The 21,370-nt window shown below is 48.7% G+C and overlaps 1 protein-coding gene across 3 annotated transcripts in view; it reads left to right on the top strand.

Moving 5' to 3' along the window:
• LOC126537858 (uncharacterized) overlaps nt 1–21,370 on the top strand; it is a 334,043-nt gene that overhangs the window by 97,769 nt on the left and 214,904 nt on the right. For 2 of the 3 annotated variants that reach the window (XM_055074487.1, XM_050184938.2), the window contains exon 1: nt 9,448–9,918. The exons of the other annotated variant lie outside the window; for it this stretch is intronic. The gene's annotated coding sequence lies outside the window, so the exon portion shown is untranslated. Of the gene's footprint in view, nt 1–9,447; nt 9,919–21,370 lie in introns of those variants that run through there. 3 annotated transcript variants of the gene reach the window in all.

The raw sequence follows: 21,370 nt of genomic DNA, 5'->3' as shown, positions 1-21,370 counted from the left end.
GTATACTTCCAATCACTGAAGCCTGAACGATTGGATGGGGATTTAGTCGTTGAACAGTTCGTGGATGCGCGCTTGGTCTGGAACATCCCCGCTGTGCTGAGGAGTTGACACAAACGCCGCAACTGTTGCTTATAATAAGATTGCTGTAATAGCTATGATAAAAGTATAATTTATTATGGTAAATAATATGTGCCTCAAAGATGCGTAGGCACTGTAAAATTTTACTGAAGATAATTTCGTACTTTGTATTTACGGGTTCGTGTCGTAGTAACATAAGTGTTTCGCGGAGTGATATTGATAAGCACGTACATAAAATGCGATAAAGGCTGAGAAAATTGGCTGAGATCTCCAAGCAGCGTATCAGTTGTCGTCATTAGCCAAGTACATGCTAAATGTTGCCGCAGTACTACGCCACTGCAGGCATGCTTCAACTAAGGCGCTTAGTGTCTGCGCCTCGCTAGCGCAAGTTCGTTAAACGTGTATCTGAAGCAGCGACTGATGAATGAGCACGTATGTCAGCGGCATCGTTTGCAACGAAGAACTGAAAGTATTACAGCGCTTGAACAAGATGTCCCCGCACCCCGATTTCCTGACAGCAAGTGGTGACGACGGCGCAATACGTCGAAACCGTGGCTTCCGCGACGCGTCGCGTCCCGCGCCATGCAGACAGCAGGGCGTCGAAATCTTGGAAGCCATGTAAAACCATTGCACATGCAGTGGTTCCGTGGAGCGTTACGAATTTGTAAACGTGGAATGTCTATGCATTGCCTACTAACGCACTATGCGTGTATACCGTGATCAAGCCACAGCTCACAGCTCTCATTACATTTGCTTTCTATTATATTTATTATACGCGCCAAGGGTGTATATTTAATGAAGAATTCAGAAGCCACCGAGTCCATTTTGCACTGCTGTAGCAGGACTTTAATATTTATTAGAAAAAAAAAAAGAAAAAAAAAAGCGGCTGAACAATTTGATGTTTCACTGCCCTACTCGTCACGAACGCGGCGAAGTTACACAACCCTATTAAACATGTTCCAATTGTCTGTGTACGTGCATTACGACAAGCACCGCGCTATATATGGCAGCGGCGAGATTTCTAGATTGCCCGAATCAGGCAATGTAGAATATGACTAAAACTGCCGTCTAGAGGAGGCCTGTTCGAGAACGGCATCGAGGACCAGCGGTTTGCGACTGTAACGGGCGACGTGATCAACGCGGCGACAACTGAAGCAAATATGTCGGTTATCCGGTGTTCGCCACTCTGCCATGTTGCGAGAACCTCGAGGAAGTGATTGATTTTGAGTATGCACGAGCGAAGGTTGTTTGGTTGTCCGGGAACTAGCCACGGCGCAAAGTGACTGCAAGCCTAATTTGGCGAATTCTTGGCGCACTATAGCCTGAACAAGGGGAAACATAGGAGCGCATGTATCGTTGACAGGTAGGTACAGAGCCGCGGTACGCACGGCTTCCAGCTCAGGGTGCATAATCTTCGTCAGCTGCTCTGAAGGCTGCTGCTGCCTCGAAAGAGAGCCTTGTCGGTCTTCACAAGACGATGTATGTATACAGTCGTATTGGAAAGCCGTGCAAATGGCTGGCAGATACGACGGCGTTTGACCTGCTCAAACCGTTTGCACTCCGTGATAATGTCATTAACCGAAGTACACTTCTTACAAATGAGTAAATTAAGGACATCATTGGCGGCACCTTAGAAAACATGCCCACCTTTGTCAGACTCCGGCATTTCACCGTCGGCCTTGCGGCAGAATGCCAGCACGTTTTGTATATTGGCGACGTAGCCTTCGGTGTACGTCTGAACTCGTGATGTCAACTCTTTCTTGGCGACGACCTTCCGACCCAGTGGTTTTCCGAAGAGATCTTGCAGCTTCTGCTTGTAGGTTTCCCAGTCACCAAGTTCTTCGTGGTTTTGAAACCACACACGCACTGTTCTCGCGAAGTAAAAAAATTATGTTCGTCAGCATCACTGCGGGATCCCATTTGGTGTGGCTGCTCACCCACTCGTACATCTACAGCTAGTCGTCGATGTCGGCACCATCGGTGCCGCAGAAGGCTGCTGGATCACGTGGATGCGGGAGTGCGACAGAAGACGCAGGCGTTGCCGAACCAGACACCATCTCCCGAGTCATAGGTGAAGAACCGAAGTGGGGTCCACTGCGAAGCTCCGTTCTGAGTCGTTGCCCAGCACTTCCACCTAATGTTACGAAGTATGTACAATTGTCTACGTGGGCAAAAGTTAGTGGTAATCGCCCAGGGTGGTGCAAAGGCCACACTTCCAGTAGACAGTCTACCACTTCTTCTTCGTCTCTCTTGCGCGCACGATCTTGTCCATGTGCACCGTCACAATACAACGCCACACAGCACACAGCGACAATTTGTTGCACAAGCGGGTATCCCTAACCCTAACCCTACGCTGGGGAAAAGGTTAAAGGGAAGTAAAGAGGGGGGGGGGGTGATGATGACCATGTCGGCTATGTTGGTGCGATGAAGGTTGGTTAACATGGCAGCATATTTGAATGACAATCTTGAGTACAATCCTTTGACGTGCACAAAAACGCATACTACGGCTCGTACTTTAAGTGCATAGCTTGTGTCAGCTGACGGCGAGGAGCCAGAATAAAGTCCCGCGAGAATGGTCTTACATTGATCGATGGTTGCCATACAATAGGCTAAAGTGCGGCGCTCGATTGTGCCTGCTCGGCAGACGCAGAATATGAGCGTTATAGTGTCTCTTCTACGTGGCAGTGGTCGTAATTTCGGCTGCTCCTACGACCGATGTCGTACGCGTAGCGCAGTGGGAACGTCACGCCAAGTGCTATTCTGTGCGCCAAACTTGTGTCGCAGCTTTTGAGCTTAAGTGGCACGTGAAACTTCATTTCGGTGTCGAACTAGTGCAGACTCCAAAGGCGACGTTCTGGTTGTGCCCATTGTGATTGGAGGAAAAGCTTCGTATAAAGAAGGGCAAGAAGTTCACTGCATATCAAAACTACATCGCATTGTCTAATACGTACAGTTCGTTGCAAATCGTCGTGCTGGTGCGTTACTGTGTAATAATAAGGAACATTCGATCATCACAAAATACGGCTCCATGTCACCTTACTTGAGCGACTGGCGTGCTTTTGTCGCGATAACTAGCATTCGTGTATAACAAACACACACACACACACAGACACACACAAAAGACGAAAACTGACAGAGATGAGACATGACTAGTGCGAAGACTGAGAAACTATTGAGTGGCACCGCACGTGCTCGTATAGTCGGCATCCATCTGCAATTGTGATTTATGGTGTCGTATACCTTGGGTGCACCCGTTTGTCATCCACCTTGGCACCCCGCGTACAGTTTTCCATCGTGTGTTTCTGACCGTCTTCGTGTTTTGTTGCCGTATGAACAGGAACGTTAACCTAGAATACGAGCGGCAGCTCGACAGGGCTTACTTAATCAACACGAATAAACAAGGAGTTGTTAGCAGCAACTGTTCCTGCCGTCTGCTCCTTTTCACGTCTGTAACACGGAAATGTATCGCAAGCCACCGAAAATCGTCAAGATTAAAAGAGTGACATTAAATGTCGTCAAAGCACGTTACTTCGTCACTGTGGTTTGTGGCTGTGATTTCTTTGTTATTCTTTTGCTGCACACTGCTTCCGGTTTAAGAACACGCCTACGAACACACCAGAAACACTAGTCACAGTGCGGTTTCATAATTTTCGCAAGAATAAATAAATAAATAAATAAATAACTATGAGGCGGGTGTTTTCTCCCACAACGCTCCTTCTTGCACTGTTCGTGCGTAAAAGAGCGTGAAAGTTTCTCCGAGTTTCGAAGGGGGGTCCAACACCTGCGGCGTTCGTTCCGCGTGATGGCCAGTCAGCCGCGGAGCAGCCCGCTGCCATGCCGCTCGCGCACCGAGGAGCGGCGGCGGCGGCGCTAACCGCGTCAACGGAGCCGTGGCTGCCTTTATTTCCCGCGATGTCCGTCCCTGCAGCATCGGTTTTCCCACGAGGCGCCCGCTCGGACGGCGAAGACAAAGCGCGGCGTAAATCAGGCCGGCTTCGTTCCGGTTAGCTTCGCCGCATGACCCCCACCTCCGCTGGTCGGGCGGCGCGGCATCTCGCAACGGGCAACAACGCGCGAGATCGGACGCTGTACGGACTACGTGCGCCTGTGCGTGCGAGAAAGCACGTAGAATCCTTGCTACGAATCTGGCGTCCCGCTTGCAGATGATGGGCGAGGAATCGATAGTTAGCGGGGAAGCGCGTACCTATGCTGCCAGCGTCGGTGGGGCAGCCAACTATGGCAGCCAGCTCAAGGCTGATTGTTATCTCGTTTGCCGTCAATGTAGCGTCAATATCTTACGTATAGTATGCGTAGCGAAAGCGCTTTATTATTCGCTGCGTAGAAGGTTTTCCTTTCTCTCTCTCTCTTATTTATGTATTTCTTTTTCTTCTTTTTTTGAGAAGTGATTGTTGTGACGCGTGCTGTGACTGAGCTTCCGCGCGTTACGTCGTGCCCCGACTAGGTAATGTAATCGCAGGCTATGTATGAGTTATGCAGTGGTTCATTCCTTTGCAATATTTACTTTCCACGTTTTTCTCTGTTTCTACATTTTTTCAGTGGATCTTGCTTAACGATTGGGATAGCCGGCCCTTCGGTGGCCTTTTACTCAGGATATTATAAACCACAACAACGATCGCTTGTCTCCCTTCACCGTCTGTTGCTTCCGTATTTCAAATGCGGATATATGTATATAATATAGAAATTTAAAAAAAGCGCGTTCAATGACCAAGATTACTTGAATCGGGTGTGGTTGGTCAGTTAATTAGAAGATGAACATCGACAAACTTACTAGACTGTGTAGCCAGGAGTTTCTGCATAATCCTGCAGTCAGGGCCAGGTGCCTTATTCGCTGCCGAGTGCTAGCGACGTGCTCATAGAGGTGGCTATAACGGCGACCACAGGTGCTGGAAATCGCTTCAACTTGCAGATATGAACGTTGTTCGCCTGTACTAAAGTGTAAATTTTTCTTGGATCGCGACGATTGTTGGCAGCAGGTGTGTACGAAAGACAGCAAACAAAATTAAAAGAAAATTATGTGGGGTTTTACGTGCCAGAACCACGAACTGATTATGAGGCACGTCGTAGTGCGGAACTCCGGATTAATTTTGGCCACCCGGGGTTCTTTAACGTGCACCTAAATCTAAGTACACGGACATTTTCGCATTTCGCCCCCATCGATATGCGGCCGCCGTGGCCGCGATTCGATCCCGCGACCTCGTGCTCAGCAGCCCAACACCAGATTTCCACTAAGCAACCACGGTGGGTACGCAGAATAGCAGTGCACATACACCGAAACGTGTCATATGCGTACGTGACCAGCTCCAGCCTTGTCTAATTGCGATGCCATTTATGTGGCAGATGGGAACAAAAATAACCTATCATTTTTCCACTGTTTAGGCAGAGATAAAGATGCAGACCAGCTGGTGTTTCAATAGGAAAGCTTATGATGGGTGCTATGTGTTGGCCTATCGGCGCGTCAAAGTAAAAAATACATAATACAGACCACAAATATGAAATAAAGCAGGAAGTTTTTGGGGTCGTCTCTGTCTGATTATTCATAGCGCTTGGCACCGTTCGTAGTATTGCCTTCGTGAACGGAAATAACGGGCATATTTAATTCATTTCATCTATTTACTCCCAAAGCTGAAGCATTACAGAGAGGAGTGGTAGTTACAAAAGCACGTATACATATATATATGAAGAAAACAGCAAGTTGTACATAGTACAAGTTACTAGGAAACGAAGCAAGCTTAGATGTAATAATCAGAAACAGCTGCCTTGAAGGCATCAACATCGGTTATGGAGGCAATGGATTCTGGTAGGTGGTTCCAGCCAGTGCAATTTTTTTTTTAAGAAGGAATTAAATTTCATATTTGTGCGACTATTGGGCACGTCGACGTTGAAGTGATGGTCACTGCTAAATGACATGTGCAGGGGAGGCAAAAAAATAAAGACGATCACGCAGGCTTGTGTTAAAGTGATAAATTTTATGAAAAAGACAGACCCAAGATTTTGCATTGGAGTGAAAGGTTAGAGAGCTTAAGATTTACTTTCAATATGACTACGCTAGCAGTGCAAAAACAGCTACACAAGATGAAGCGAGCAGCACGATTTTGAATGGCTTCGAGGTTAAGAATGAGCGTATTGACACATGGGTCCCTAACGTATGACGCATACTCAAGTTTGGATATACGAGTGTTCTATATAAGAGTAGTTTGAGATTAGTAGGCGCAAGGGAGAAATTCCGACGAATGTAGTCATGAGCACGGTTAGCGTTGCTGATTACATAATCAATAGAGTCTGCCGGGAAAGACTGTCAGAAATATATACGCCGTGGTATCTGCAAGTGGTGCCTTGCGTTAAGCTAGCGTTATTAAGAAAGTACATGCGAGTCTCGTTGTTAGAAGTACGACGAGAAGCTCTTATCAATTTATATTTTGCGGTGTCAAGTTTCATTAACCAAGAATCGCAGCAAGCAGAAACGTTATTTAGGTCAGCTCGAAGCGCAAGATGGTCAGAGTGGTTTAAAATTTCACGATAAATGACGCAGTCATCCGCGAAAAGTTTAATCGATGAGGAAATGTTATTGGGCTGGTCGTTAATGTAGATAAGAAACAGTAGGAGCCCCTCTTGGGGCACGCGAAATGTTACCTTGTTGGAAGGTGGTCGGTTATCGTTAGCTGTTACGAACTGCGTGCGATTAGAAAGAACTCGATCCACTTTAAGACATGATGGTCAGTGTTAAGCACATTGAGTTTTAGAAATAGCATATGTGGGAAACGGAATCAAATGTATAGCGATATCAATAAACATACAACCAAGGGTTGAAGAACTGTCTAACACAGAAAACAAATCGTTGGTAAAAGATAAGAGCTGAGCTTGACGTTAGTAGGTTCTTTTTTTGTAAACCCATGCCAATGAACCGAAAAAAAAAATAATAATTTTTGAGTAAGTTGACGAGATGACTGTAAATTACGTGTTCCATGAGTTTGCACGGCATGCTGGTTAACGATATTGGCCTGTAGTTGTTAGGATTATGAGAATTACCAGACTTGTGTATGGCAACCACCTTCCCAACCTTCCGGTCGTCCGGCACTATGCAGGAATCCAAGGACTGTGGGAAGAGCTAAGACAACATTACAGAAGAAAATGTTTGGGCGTTATTCAATAACTTCGTGCTTATACCATATTCACCTCGAAAGAAATGCACTTACAAATTCCTAATGAGGTTGCGTATGCCAGTCCAGTCAAAAATAATCGGTTCCATTGAGAATAAACCACGCGCGGCAACATCTGGTAGCAAATATGGGATATTAGTGACGAAAGAAGCTGAAAATGTTGAGTTCAAGTTCAAGTTTATTGTTTCATTACAGGTACATATATACAGAATACGTTATACAGAGGGGTTCCCGCAGCTATAAACTGCAGCAGGACATCTTGTTCTTAGTTTCATACTAATATATAACTAAAAAGGCGATAACTGCGGTTATGAACAAACAAACAACGAATTACACAACTTGTATAGTGCTAAGGCATTAAAACCTATGGCAAACCATCATAACAAAAGATGTACATAATAAGTAACATAAATATATACATCCAAGTATAGATACAGTTAACAAGGTAGTAATAAAAGCTCTCAGTGAACGTTGGTATGATGATAATGTAGATGAAGATTCCACAGGAGCCAGTAAATTATTCCACATTTTCACACTGGCAAAACCAACAGTTAGTTTGCCAAAGTTGCTGCGTGATTTTGGAAGTGAAGAAATATTTTGTAAAGAGACCCTAGTAGTGTTAGCGTTAGCAAACCTACTTCTGCCAATGACATGATGCAATTGGCGGCTTTTAAGTAGGGGGCAGTTAGAAATAGTACAAACGTTTTTTCACAGGGCAGCCTTCTTTCGTTCTCAACTGTTAGCTGAATTTGTTTTTCATTGTCACCATTCACGACAAGCCGAAATATGCGTGGATTTGTCACCAACAACGACGGCAGGATTATTTCGTAGAAGGTGTGCTTGGCAGTTGAAGAAGCACTTGTGCATTCGGCGGACTCATCATGATAAGCTGATGCGGCCGCCAAATGCGTCAAACACATTAACCCCTTTATATACCTTTACGCTCTCAGTTATTTGCAGCCCTCTATTACCTCGTGACCACATCGCGGTTATAACCGCATAGGACGCGAGTACAGTGGCATATATATCGCGGTTGTGTTCAAATAATGTGGCTTTCACAATAACAACGAAGCAACTCGCCGCCTTAGCGACAGAGAGAGAGAGAAAGAATCCAAAGAATGGCAGGGAGGTTAACCAGGGGTAGTTCCGGTTGGCTACTCTGCACGGGTAGCCAATTACAATTTTATGTATTATATTATACCATACGATGCCAAGCACACTAGCTACGAGTACCTGGAAATCCCTGCAATAAATTGTGACAAAAGCTCGAGATAGACGAATTTACCTGTCACGAGTTGAAAAGGTGCGCATAAGCGCGGCGGAAAATGTGCAGGCTGTATCCGAATTTTCGCTATGTATGCCCGACATGCGTCGCCGTCGTTTCTTCCGGCTGTTCAGCCAAGAACTGTGTCACGGCAACTTATCTCGAAGAATCAAGCGGACCAAAGTGTAGCTTCAATCTGTGAACGACACTTCTCGGCGGCAAAATTCGCAAGTTCTGAGCAGGGTTGGGCTTCAGCAAGGCACATCGCACACCTCTTTTTTGTTAACGCACTCCACCTGACCATACCGCAAAAATGCGCACCGAGTGCGTTTGCCGACGAGTTCCGGCTCGAGCACTGAGCGTTCTGTTGGGCGTGGAACAAGCTCGAAATAAGTTGCAACCCCATCAGTGCTGTGCTTGTCAGTATGGGTACACCAAGAGAGCACACGGCCTGCATGCTTCAGACCGCCCTGTTCGGCGTTAAAGGGATCCCGCGGCCTACGCGCGCTAGCCGCCCAGCCGCCGGCCAGACGTGTCCAGCGCAGCCGCTGTCGCCATCGGCCGCATGCGACATGTTTCGGCGGCGGCGTACGGCCACCGAATGGTGGTGGACAGAGCTGCTCGAAGGAAAGGGAACCTGCCTCCCGCGCGCCGCCGCTTGCTTCTTATTCTTCGTCCTCAGCGCCGTAGTCTTCCTCCTCTTCCTTAGCACTCACACTCCTTCTCGTACGGCCGCTTTCTCCACCGTGGTGACGTTTCGCGTGACGTCGAGCCTCACCTAGCACGTGACCAAGCGTTCGCTGCTACTCTGGCGTGACTGACGAAAGGGGAAAAAGGCAGAGGAGAGGAAAAACAAAGCGACGAAGAAACTGGGCGCCGCGTAGGTGATGGAGAAGGCGGCCGCGCGCCCAATCCCAGTCGCTCGACGATAGTCGCGCCGGCGGACTGCAGCCGCTGCTCCTCCGCGTCCCGCTTTTCGGCCAGCGCTCGCACGGGAAGGAGAACGGTTTCGCGAGAGCCGAAACGTCGTGTCGCCGGCGGCCAGCGCCTGTCGAGTGCGTGCGCGCGTCTTGCACCCCGAGCTTCTCTCTTCGGACACCTCATCGTTGTGCTCGGTACTACGGGAAGTGCAGTCGTGAAGCTCGCCGGGAGTTCTCTAGTGGAGTTTCGTTTCGCACTGCGACATAGTTGGCGGCGGCGAATCTGACCGGTGGTCTCCTGGTGGCCGACATCGGTGCTGCATGTCGCTACGGACCGCGTTGCCCCGTTTGGTGTGTGTGTTTGTGGACGGGTGTCTCGTGGGTGTGCGCGGCCGGTCGGCCTGTACCGCTTACGCGGATTCCTGACGGATTTCTAGAAGAACGAGCACGTCGCGATCGAGGGATCGCCATACTACAGGTGGGTGACTCGCAACCAATTGCAGAGTTGTATCTCTTATTTTTTGCACGCCTTCTCTTTTCGATAGAGTATTCTTTTACCACTTCATTGAAATGTTAAGAACGTAGGGACTTGTGAGAGGTAACTATGGCAATTCGTGCTCCTGTTTTGCAAATCTTAGCAGCATGTGAAGTGTATACCCGCAAGAGTGCGTCGGGTGCGGCCTGATTGAGCTGTATTTAAAGGCGAAACTGTTATGTCGGCGTTACGTTTTCCTATGCGCAGGAACGTAATGAGTCTTGCAGCTCAGCGGAGCTTAAAAAACGCTACTGGTATTTCGTCGCTCGCTTTCTTCAGAAGTTTGCATAAGTAGAATAATTCGTTTAACGATTATAGCATCCGCTTGCATGACTCTACTATCAAGGTTTGTAGTTGCTATAGGCGCGAGGTCGCTTGTTTTATATTTGATCGAGGGTCGAAGTTTGGAAGGTAACCGAAACCTAGAAAAAAAAAAAAAAGCCATAGAAAAAAGAGCCCGTCTATCGGGTAGCCGATAAGTTTAGTCGTCCATGCAATTTCGATCATGTGATCTAAAGCGTTCCAGGTTCTCGTTCTCCAGAGGGTCTAAAAAAACTGCTGCGCGCGTTTGGGAAATCATATACCGCGTCTAATGTAGCACAATAAAATAATTCGCGCACGATTTCCGACAACTATTTGCTTGCTTGCAATTTTCTCTTCACCATTAGCGGGCAGTGGCGTACTGTGGTGGTTTGAACAGCTGTACAGGAGGCAACCAACCATGCACATGAAAGCTGTGAGATGCGCTTATGCCGCTTCCATGCAGTGGCTACTCGTACATTCAGTTTGTGTATCCATAAAAACTACCCCGTTATCCCAGCTTCGTCATGTGCCACTATTATGCAGCTTAAGCTTGTTTGCGGAAGCGCTTACTTGCACTCGGGAATGACGTAAACTTCCGATATAGCACTGCCGCCACCGCTTCGCAGTTGTCGTTTGCGTTAATGTTATAATAATAATATTAACAATAATAATAATAATAATAATAATAATAATCATTCTACATGAGTGTGACACCCTCTGGTCACGGGAAAATGAGCCGAATAACATATTCGCCTAATAATATCAGTAAAGATATCTATGGCTTTGTTAATTATCCATAATATATTTTTCTATGAGGCCCTTCTCATACAGAATACTTCGCACTTGCCGAGATTTTCACGCGCGCATCGCATCTGCATATGTTTTTGTTCACTGCTTGATGCGCGCGTTCATCAAAAGGTTTACATCTAAATCCTCACCCACCGGCAAAGCAACATCCCTCTTCAACCAGATTGCGTCATGCCTTCTTTGAAAGCAAATACATTTTGTTAGGTTGTTCGTAACGATTATCATGAGAAAGAAAGCGATCTGATGATTAGCAATTTAAAAAAAAAATGAATAACTAAAGCATCTTGAGGGTCAAATTATCTTGGCATTCTGGTCGAAGCTTGAATTTGTGGAATTACAGAAGAAATACTAGTTTATGGTGTCATGCTTTTGGGCAAATGCTATTTTTCCGTTCACCAATGTCTCCCTGAAGTCCGCCTGTCCTCAATGTATCGCAGCGCTATATATCGCGCGATCCAAACATTAGGATACGTGTTTACTACGCGAAAGCTTTATTTCAACAGACCATACGTCTCAGCTGATACACGTCATCACCAACCGCGGACCATAAGCTCATCAGTGCATAGTTATCGGCACGCCACGTAATATTTCACACATCGTCGATTTGGACTCTATAGGAAAAAAAGTATCGCACATTCACGATAGTATAGCTTCTGCAATTCGCATAACGCGTGAGACATCTTTCGTTGCACGCCGTACCGTGAATGCAGACGGCAAAACCATTCGACAGGAAACGGTCTTCAGCGTCGTAAAAGAAGAAACATATGAAAATAGTAATGAAGATTGCTCGCTGCGATGGTTTTGTTGCTCAGAGAACGCAACCATTCGCCGAAGCATTACGGCATTCGAGTCCTTCTTTCCGCCAGCGTCGTATACCTCGACGCGTCGGAGAGCCATTTGGCTCCCGCGACGTCTGGCGCCAGCGTCGATCTCGCAGGCTGCCCGACTCCTCATAATGCTGCTTTCGAAGTGGCGTCGCCTCCTGCGTGTAGTCGTAATAACTCCACGTGTTGGAACGCCGCTGCTGGCGGAAGCTCGAAAAACTTCAGCCCCTTAGCGAACGCAGTCGTTCGCGTTTCGAAGCCGAAAGTTCGTGCCAACTCCCGCCGCGAGAGGTCACCAATGCGAGTAATTATCCCCCAAACGTGACCCACCGCAACGGTTCGGTGGCTCTGAAATCCTGATGCAGAGCGTCAGGTAGCCGAGTTCGATACCCTGCTGTGGCGGCGGCCGCATTCCGATTCGGGCGCACTGTAACATGTCTGTGTACTTTACTTCGAATGTACGTTAAAGAACCCCACGTGATCTAAATTAGAAGCGTTTTTTTGTTCTGGTGGGGGGGGAGGCTACTTAGAGCAATCTATCTAATCGGTGTGCGGGCCCACAAATACGGTGGTTTACCGGAAATAAACACTTAGTTGAAAGTTAGCGCTCGTCCTTGTTGTCTCGCTCTTGTCCGCGTCTTCCAGCGCTATACGACATCCATTGCTCGATCAAAACTTAAGCCGGAGTTCTCCGCTGTGCCTCGCCGCGTAGCCCACTGTGAATGTTTCCGACGGTAAATCACATCAATTTAATTCCTGTACGCCTGGTTTCGTCGGCCTCTGCGACAGCCATCCCAAATAAATATATAGTATACCGTGAAAGCACCTAAGCTGGACGAAACTGACGTCACTGTTGGCAAGCTCACAGCTTCAGATGTCCTTCTTTTTTTTTGTTATATATTCAACGGTTTTTTTTCTACCTCCTAAGCGCAAGAACGTGTTGTAAAGAAGCTGCCCTAGCGCCTAAAAGCAGTGCCTTCTGAAGCATTAAAAAAAAAATAAGTGTTATTATACTTATTATACTTTCCAGCGTTTACTGCAGAGAAGCTTACGTACTTGCATAACCCATACGGGGCAGCCCTGTCGTGCGAGGAAAAAAAAGGGGGGTTTGTTGAGCTTTACGGCCTCAAACCAAAATATGGCCATGCGAAATAACGTCGCGACGCTGTATACAGATCAATTTTGACCACTTCAGCTTCCTTAGCGTGCACTGGACGCTCGGCACACGTGGTTTCTTGCGTTGCTGCCGAATCCAATCTCTGCTGCGTAATACTTTTGCGCACCGTTAGCGACCATAAACCGAAGACGGGAAGTCGTGCGCTTGAGATGTAACAGATAGTGCAAAAGAGAAAGTGATCGATGTGCACGGACGTTAACTAGACTTTGACCTGTTTGCTACCCTGCTCGTGGGGAGGGAGAGGAGAGAGAAAGAGACGGAACGCGAGATTTGGACGCATGCGCCTGCACTGGACGATGCCTAACGTTTCTACAGTATACGGCACTCAAATCTGTCGCATTCAGTTATTACACCCCCTAACCTCCTTGTATTTCCTTCCCTTTTCTCTTTCTCTCTCTCTTAGGGTACTGTAATATGGCGCGTGCGACTTTCTGGGCTGATGAGCTTAGCTATCACTAGCACTCTGCTTCGATTATTGTTTACAACAACATGTATCCTGCTCCACGGCCACGCACCGACACCTCCGCGAACGCTAGAGTGCGCAAGGAAAGCGCTTGGTCCAAGACCAAGACAAAAAGATTCGCGTTGCGTGGGATCGGCGCCCGTGTAGGCTACGTTGCGTTCCCTCTGAATGGGTCGCCCACACGCGAGTATTCCCACTTGTGCGGCCATGTCCGTGGGGTAGAACGGCGCTGACTTCTGAAAGCACGATGCGACTGAAGGCGTGGAACGGGACTTTTTAAACCAAACTGCACAGCAGTGTAAGGTCTGTAGTTATAACGCATGAGCAACGATAACAATGCGCGTTAACCACTGCCAACGTCTCGTTGCGGCCCTCTTAATAACTCGCGTAGGAGAATCGTTAGCGAGGCACTCAGTGTTTTACCAACGTGACTCTTCTGAGGTTCGACATGCGCGTTGCCGAGAGCGTGGGTGGGTCCCCTAGCAGGCGCATTCCAGACGTCCCCGTTACAAAAGTACAGACTGAACTACAAAATATTTTCTAAAGAGTGACAATTGAAGGCTATAGAAAATGAATCGAAAGTTTATAAAATATCACCAAGAATTCTTATCATCATCATCATCATCAGCCTAGTTACGCCCACTGCAGGGCAAAGGCCTCTCCCATACTTCTCCAACTACCCCGGTCATGTACTAATTGTGGCCATGTTGTCCCTGCAAACGTCTTAATGTCATCTGCCCACCTAACTCTCTGCCGCCCCCTGCTACGCTTCCCTTCTCTTGGAATCCAGTCCGTAGCTCTTAGTGACCATCGGTTATCTTCCCTCCTCATTACATGTCCGGCCCATGCCCATTTCTTTTTCTTGATTTCAACTAAGATGTCGTTTACCCGCGTTTGTTGCCTCACCCAATCTGCTCTTTTCTTATCCCTTAACGTTACACCCATCATTCTTCTTTCCATAGCTCGTTGCGTCGTTCTCAATTTCAGCAGAACCCTTTTCGTAAGCCTCCAGGTTTCTGCCCCATATGTGAGTACTGGTAACACACAGCTGTTGTACACTTTCCTTTTGAGGGATAGTGGCAACCTACTGTTCATGATTTGAGAATGCCTGCCAAACGCACCCCAACCCATTCTTATTCTTCTGGTTATTTCAGTCTCATGATCCGGATCCGTGGTCACTACCTGCCCTAAGTAGATGTATTCCCTTACCACTTCCAGTGTTTCGCTACCTATCGTAAACTGCTGTTCTCTTCCGAGACTGTTAAACAGTACTTTAGTTTTCTGCAAGTAATGTATACTCCATCGTGGTTAGCTCTTGCGCCGTCAACGCGTTCGTTGGGCACACCGCTCCGCAGCCCCTTGGGACAATGCACTGAACGGCTTGCGGGACCGCCATCCCCGGAGGCGTAATTACCGATGTTAACGGCACAGCGTTCGCAGGCAGAGTCCGCTAATAGCTGGGACCACTGTCGAGCAGCTGGTACTGTTAGCCTGACACGCTAATGGCCTCCTCTAAAGGTCGACGTGCCTGCGCGGGGTACATCAGCCGACATGCCGCGACAGGGTAATTGCATCTGTTAGCTTTACCCTCGCGGCGTAATTTAAGCTGGACAATTGCCTGATGATCTCATTGTGTTCTCCGAGCGGCGCGGGTCGGTTTCGAACTTGCTAACGTTTCCGCGAGTCAGATGTAGGATTTCGCCGAGCATCTTTTTTTTCTTCTTTTTTGCTCAGTTCGCTCGCATTTGAAGAACAGTGTGTGCGTGTACGTACAGACAAGCTTTAGATTTTTTTTTAATGGGCGTTCGTTGTAGTTGCGCAAGCTAATGTTTGCTTTCAATAAGCTCTTTCTTCTTCCAGCGCTATCTCCTTCAATGAATGCGCGATGAGCGTTTGGTGTGCGCACCCACCAAACAACGCTTTTCCCACGTACCCGAAACCATTTTTGTTTACCAGTCTGTTTTCCATAGCTTATAGCAGGGCTCCAATTAGTGCGTCCTTCGGTACATCAAGCTCGTCAATATATATGCATACTTCAATATCTACCGCGCCTTCCAGCCCCCGTCTTGTATAGACACAAGGTGCGCGCATTTCTTCGTTGTTTGTACTTTATTTTCATTTCAATATAGATTATTTTCGGTTTCAGTTCTCGAAATATGAAAACCTGCTTATCTATTCTTTTCTCACTTTTTTTTTTTTCTAGCTCGCGTCCTGCAGTTTATTTATCGAAAACGCGCATAGCGTCGCGATTGCAAACGCCGCCATTGGACTGGCGCTGTGCGCTCTGCCTTGTACGGGGCGATGCAGTCGCGATAAAGATCGTTGACGCAGTCGACGTCCTCACTCCAGCGAAGGACGAGCGTGATTGTGCTCTTCCCTCTGCAGCTACCAAAAGCACTCCGATTATAGCTGTCACCAAAGCTCTCTGCACACACCGCGAGTGATTTCGCAGTAAGAACGGTGCGGAGTGCGCACGTGTGTTTGTGTGTGCGTCTGTTTGTCTACAGGAAGCTCTCACGTATTTACACACTGCAGAAAATAAAACGCCTGGCAAGGGCGTACAGAAGAATTATTCTGAAGGTGTGCTCCTTGAGCGAATGATTAGATTAGGTTGAGTGCAGTTGGAAACGAAGGTAACTATATTGTAGCCGATGCAAAAGGCCAAAAAAGCCCTTCCGCGCTTCTTGAAGGACACTGGATTGTACGAACGCTTGTGACAGTGGAGATTCCACTGTGACTGACTGTGAATGACTGACTATTATTTTTCTTTCCTTGTCTGTTCTTCCCTTCTCCCCCTCCAGAAGCGTAGGGTAGCCCACCGGGCACGTCCTTGATTAACCTCCATGCCTTCCCCTCATCGCTTAGCTCACTCTCTCTCTCCCTATCTCTTGTTTCTATGAACTCAAAACTGTTCAGTGACTAAAGGTTGATATCATGGACAAAAATTATTGCCCTGGGACAATAACGCTGTCCTTATAAATCTGCGTGAATAATCCGTTGATTTCTAAAACACATGCGTACACACGTCGACGTCGTTGATGGCAGAGCTTTATCGCCGAGCGATTATGCCGGGAAAGCACCAATGTATGTCGTCACAGTCACGGTCTGTATTTTTTCTGAAATACGAGTTCGTCGACCTCAAGGGCTACGTTATGCGCCTGACCCTTAACGAACTCGTGCAGTCACCTCCACCGGTGGTTTACGTGAGCAGCCGCCAACATTTTTTTCTTTCTTTCTTTACTGCACTACCCCGCGTAACGCGCCGTAACGAGGTCATCCGCTGTGAAGGCGTGATCGCAACACGCCTTGGTTACGTACACCGACCCCCTAGTGACACTCGCATTCAGCTTATACCACTCACTCACTTCACCTGGAACGCAGCGTTCGGCTCACGAGAGCGTGGTAGCTAATGGCTTCTAATTCGAAGAGTTCAAAATAAGGAACTACAGAAAGAAAGAAAAAAAGAAGCTAAGTCGTACGCGTACCGTGGAAGCAACGCTGAAACGCGGAAAAATAATCGCTTCGCCGCTGGCCATCCTTGACGGGGGTATATGTACGAGGCAAAGAAAGGAGGAACGGCGCATTCCTTCGGAGTCGGTCTTTCTAACGAAAATCGCCACCGCCCCGCTAAAAAGCGTGGAAAGTGAGTCCCCTCAAGAGACGAGCAGCGGTCCGCGGCGGGAACATGCGCCAATCTGCGCACCACATGGTGGGGTAAAAGACGCCGAAAAAGAAAATTATGAATCCACTCGAGGCGGAGCGACCGACTGCAGCGATTCGCTTTTCTGAGCGCGCACCCCGCGATGCCGTAAACGCGCGCGCCCGCTTTGACCCCAAAAATCGGGGCGCCGTCTGCTTTCTCGCGTTTGCAGCGCGCTTTGCTGCGCGGTCATGCCATCCGATAGCGCACGCCTTCTTGCCGCTTTCAGTTCGTGGTTCCTTGTTATTCTTCTCTTTTCTTTCTTTCTCTCTCTCTCTTTTTCTTTTTTTTTTTGCCGCTCGGTTTTTATTTTTACGCCCGTCGTTGAAAGTTTCGCGACTGCTTGCTACTTGATTCGATATGCAACCGGGCAACGGTGAAACTGCCACGCACATATATTTGCATTTCTCTCTCTCTCCTTCACTCGGCCTCTTCGGTAAGACTTTCCCTGTTCTGTTGCGAATGTTGTTCTGTTGGGTGCTACATCGATACTGTCCTTATTCCACTTCTGTCGCTCCTCCCGACACTGGGCGTTCGGGCTGCGAGACACTCATCCAAGTACATAGATGAAAGTGGCACGCTTTCACTGAAACGAGGCTTTTTCTTTTTCTCATTCTCTGGAAACAAGTAGCATCAGCGTTCATTTTTTTTTTTTCTTTCTTTCGGTAATCGGCAATTACACAGGAGGCGCAAGCTCGCCCAGTTATCGTGCAGCTGGTCCCCTAGCGGAGAAGAAACTTAAGGCAATCACTTCAAGTAGTTTCGCAAATTCACAGCTGCGAAATCGTGGCGCTCACCACAGTGCCTCGGAATACAAGGAAAGAAGGCCCCGGCACTGTCTTGCTCTTGGCAAACACCTGTATATTCCCAAACGTTCTCGACACTGGCTCAAACGAGGGTACGCGCAAGAGTTTACTCGAGGGACACGGGTGGCATTGTGCTTGGTTCTTCGCTGGCCAACACTCGGTTGTGGAAGACAGTCGAGTCCTGCACGGCCTCATCCGTGCTTCCCGACAACTACCGAGACAGGAACTACCCTTCCCTCGATTGTCAGCCTTCTCACTCGCCGCATTGGTTCCGAGGCAGAGCTCCGTTCAACGCACCCGAGCAAAACGCCGCCACTGAGTAGGGACAGTCGCCCCGTGTCGGTCTCCCGCCGAGCGGGGCCCCCTCCATGACAATGCCATCGACGCGCCGGGTGTCGGGAAGGCGGCACGCGACGGGACTGGCGCGCTGCTGATCGGGCGGCCTATTACGGCGGATTAGTGTGACGCGCTCGCCGAAGCTTTGTTGCCCCGCGAGGAGAGAGTGAGAGAAAGAGTAGAGAGAGATAGCAGATTCTACAACCTGTCAACCGACAGACGGGTGACAGCGAGAACCCAGTCTTCCAGGAACAAGGGGTTGACGAACGCTCCAGCTCCGTCCGAAATATGCAAGCCCTTCTCCTCCGTCTCGAGTTCAGTCATTTTATTTTATTTTTCTTTATAATTTCTGTGGCGGGGGGGGGGGGGGGGGGGGTATCTCGGTAAGCTGTCGTAGAATCGTGGGTCGTTGTTTATGGGAAGCGCGGTCGGCCTGTTTGTTCCCTCTGACTTCACGGACGGACTTGAGTTGAGTGAGGCACGTAGGAAAAGTGCTGCGTCACGAGAAGCGCGGGTGCTTCCGGAAGGCTTGAACGGCAGTGCTGTTTCATACTGCAAAGCACCCCGGAAGCATGCCATTTGTCGTGTACACTTCCTTCCTTCGCGTCTGGTGGTATTTCTCCGTGAACAGTTTCCTTCTTGTGCTTTCTTTTTTTTTTTCTTGCTCCCCCCGTCTACATGAAGAATGCGCTGTAAATGTTGAGACAAGGGCGCACTCTCGAAGCACCGTAAAGGCGCGAACGCCTCTGACCGGCTTCGGCGCGTGGCTTCTCTAGCGACACACTATAGACGGCGGCAGATGGCGAGTCCTTGGCATATTTGCTCCGTCTCGCGACGGCTATTCTTTCCCCTTGGTCATCGGCGACGGAGGACGCGACGGCGAAGAAAGGTCGGACGCTGCAAGAAAGACCGATGGGCGGTGGGCGGTTGGCGAAAAAGGCGGGAGGTAGAAAACGGGGGAGGGCGCGCGTAGCGCACCCACGCGCAGTCGTACTGCCTCCCACGTGGTCGAAACGTAAGGACGATCAAGGTTTTGCCCCCGGCCGCTCAGCGAGTGGTTTGCCGTAGGAGGAAGACGTCTCGGCAACGGAAGCGGCGCCGAACACTGCACGACGAAGGTCGGCGGTCTCGGCGTTTCGCGCGCGGGGGACCGCGCGGGCGTCCGATGCAGACACGAGGAAGCTCGCGTGCGGCGCGCTCGGCGTGGTCGTGCGGTCAGCAGCCACACAGCCTGCCTTGTTCGGCCCTCTAATGAAACGCCGAGGCATGCAATTTCACTCGGAAGTATCATCTAGTGTCTCCGAGATGACGAATGGGCGGTGTTTTCAGTGTGTAAACGGTATGCAAGGCTAATACGTGACGTGCTCCTGTATGTTCCACGGACTTCGATACTGGGGAAGCCGCGTGCCGATGGTGGCCGGAAGAAGGCGGTGCACGTCCTTCGATTGGAACGTCGCGACTCACTGTGAGGCCGTCGAAGGCTATTTATTGACACTGCTGGCGGCTCCACAAGGAACAAGCGTGTACGTGTACGTAGTACTTTGTATATCAGTGGTCATTAGGACTTCTTTGTTTAACCTTCGCAATGATAAGGAAAATCACTGGCTTCGGATATAATGCGTGCGCCATCCAGAATGATATGTACACAACGGGTCGAACCGAATCTGCTTGTCGTGTAGAACGAAAGTTGGTTGCCATCGTTGTGTTAGTGCAACCTTTTACGGCAGCTGTAGTTGATTTGTTTATGCTTCCATTGCCCCGCCGATACCTTTGGGTTCAGGCGTAGACAGTTAAAATTTTAAGCGGATCACCCGAACGCATCCTCGCCCGCGCCGCTTGTAAGCAGAGCACGGTAGGTACGTCACGGCGGCGCTTCAAAAGCGTGCGTGGGACGGCTCCTCCAAATAAAGAAGGCGGTATTTCCTGTCCATACGACGCATCCGAGCGTGTCGGTGGGCAGGAGAGAACTGTTCGCTGTGTAGACAAGCTATTGAGAGAACACGGGCAGTACAGTATTGTATACAGTGTAGCCCCGTCCTGCTTTTCTGAATTGCGTAACCGGAACTGTTTTTTTTTTTTTTACTCTTCTTTCCATTTACTACCAAAGGAGGAAGAAGGTGTACCTCGTTTTCTTGTTCGCACCTCTGGTGGAGTCGAACGTCCCCTGCAGCACCCAACAAATACCGCGCGGCCGGCTCTTTCTTGAGTTTACATTGGCACATTGTGGAATAACATCGGGCGCACAAAAAGTGTCAGCCTCGCTCGTGCTCTCGTTTGACTACGGGAACGCGCTTCAATTCATTCCCGTTTTGTGCTGCCAGCCAAATTATGCCAACAATCGTCCTCCCTCTGCGTCGGCCTCTTGACAACGCGCCGATGTTCGAATATGTAAGACGCGAGCGGCCGTCACCTCTGCGTGTGGGCAAGCCGAGCGCAGGCCGTCGCCGAGTTCGGTTGTGAAAATGGCCGGCTCGCTCGCCCTGTGGGCAAGGCGGGCGCAAGCTTCCACAGCAGTCGACCTAGAAACGCGTGCCTCGGAACATTCTCTTTCTTTCTTTCGTTCTTTTCTTTCTTTCTTATTTTCTCGCGGGACGCGCTATAGGGCCCATTCATGCGGGCACAGCCAGAGAATCGCATCTTTTACTGCCGGCTATTAAGGAGACCTCCTTTGATGTTGTCCGCCATTATAGGCAGGAATTCATCCTACAAATGCAAGTAGTCGTGCGCGCGCGCGCACACACACACACACGTAATATGCGTCATAAAGTGTAATGTTCGTCAAATATATATATATATATATATATATATATATATAACTTGTAAGGAGTTGGCATATCCCGTGAAAGGACTGAAAACACACTTAGGCAGTGAATGTGCATGTTTTAACATTGACTGAACATGTTTCCTATGGCATTTTATGGCCTAAGAGAGAGAGAACATATGTAGGTTTCTCACGTGTCAGTGAGGAGACTAATGCTT

Source organism: Dermacentor andersoni, chromosome 4 (assembly GCF_023375885.2).
Source record: "Dermacentor andersoni chromosome 4, qqDerAnde1_hic_scaffold, whole genome shotgun sequence".
NCBI lineage: Eukaryota > Metazoa > Arthropoda > Arachnida > Ixodida > Ixodidae > Dermacentor > Dermacentor andersoni.
Note: the sequence above shows the minus strand (reverse complement) of the source record. Positions and strands in the feature narration are given on the sequence as shown.